Raw genomic sequence first — 1,609 nt, forward strand, 5'->3', positions numbered from 1 at the left:
TGCACACCTTTCTGGGTGGTTCGTAAAAAGAGAATCGAGGTATTGCAGGCGCTTTAAGGGCACTTCTGATCATACACGCGTCGTCTTCCTTTCTTACAAAAGGGGTTGAGAAACGAACTCTGAGCGTGTACTCTTTGACTCGGCGGGCGCTTGTACTTGTATAGGGGTGTTGTTTGTAGGTAAAGTCTCAGCAGGTCAAAATGATGCCGTCTGGGTCGGTGCCCAGCCGCGTGGTGACGGACTTAGGCTTTCCGTAAGCTCATAAAGAGAAGGGCCAGTGGTCAGAAAAGCCGGTCGTCGGGCGGGCGGTGCGGGAAAGGGTGGTCTAGGAGAGCGGGGGGGCTCTCCCATCTTCGGGTCCACCCGAATATAATACCCTTTGATCTTGCTCCTCTCTGGCTACTTATTCCAACTTTTTTAAGATTTTGCAAAGTCAAATCATTTATTACGATTGGCGTTTACGTAAAAGTATTGTGTGTTGCGTTTCACTGCAAGCAGGATTCCTTGTTGTTGTTGTTGTCTTTTCGAAATACCATCCACGTGATGTGCATGTCCTTACTCCGTAATGCTCCGTACTGTGTACCCAATTGCTATAACCAGTAGCTGGCGAGGCGAGAGGGAGGCAGGCTCTCCCACTCCCCGGGGCGGCGCGGGGCGGGGCTCGGCGTGTGAGCGAGGAGCGAGAGCAATGTATGGTGTGGTGTACAGTACGGCGCCTTCCTGCAAATAACAACAATAATAACAATCATAGTATAATAATATTGCTTCCTCTCCCATTTTGCCGTATTCCCACGCACGGCATTGGCTCACGTATCGTGCGCAATACTTGGTCATCCCTGTTTCTGGTGGCTTACCAAAGTAGGACCCAGGGAGAAGACTTAAAACAAAACAAAAAAGCCCTAGTGTACTTGGGATTCGGGATTCATGCACCTCATAACAGTCCGTACTGTATTTCGGAAGCTGTATGCCGGGACCCGTTTACAGAGGATTAAAATCGGTTTCGGGAGAGAGGCGCAGCGTCGGTCTGAAATGATTACTGTAATGACATAGAAGGCGGGCGTGGCCGTCCATTTCTCATTACGACCAAGTACACTGCCTTGAATCCCTTCCCAGGCGCCTTAGCTCGTTTGACTAAAATGAGGGCGGGGGGAGCGCTATGTATGGGTAAACTCACGGGGAAAAAAGAAACAAAGTTGGGGTTTCGGTTGAATTGAAATAAAGGCATGCATGCATACATCACTAAATGATGTGTCTGCCCATGTGGTGCATTTAAACGTAACCATTTTCTAATGTAATTAGTCAGTGCACAAAGAATATCGTGCCTTCACCGCTGCCCTTCCGTGTGCAATGACCCTTGTTTGCTGTACAAGTATTGCCAGGCGGTCTGGCCAGGGGCTGAAGGTCGACCTAGCATCTCCTTATACGCCAACCAGGAGGTATTAATACCTGCAATAGTTGTCCTACAAGGCGTATCCTATACTACCAATCTCTCTCTCTCTCTCCCCCCTCCCTGTTTCCCTTCCTCCTCTCAGAACGTGATTGCCTCACACCAACAACCTGATGAAGGCTACTGTGTATTATTTCCATGGGATCCTCTCGACTCGGCTCG

The 1,609-nt window shown here is 49.5% G+C and overlaps 1 protein-coding gene across 1 annotated transcript in view; it reads left to right on the forward strand.

Annotated features, from left to right (window-relative positions):
• Positions 1-1,609, forward strand: part of LOC113202852 (protein lozenge) — a 31,538-nt gene that overhangs the window by 16,049 nt on the left and 13,880 nt on the right. The gene's annotated exons all lie outside the window — the stretch shown is intronic.

This window comes from Frankliniella occidentalis, unplaced genomic scaffold (assembly GCF_000697945.3).
Source record: "Frankliniella occidentalis isolate FOCC.00 unplaced genomic scaffold, Focc_3.1 Scaffold28, whole genome shotgun sequence".
NCBI lineage: Eukaryota > Metazoa > Arthropoda > Insecta > Thysanoptera > Thripidae > Frankliniella > Frankliniella occidentalis.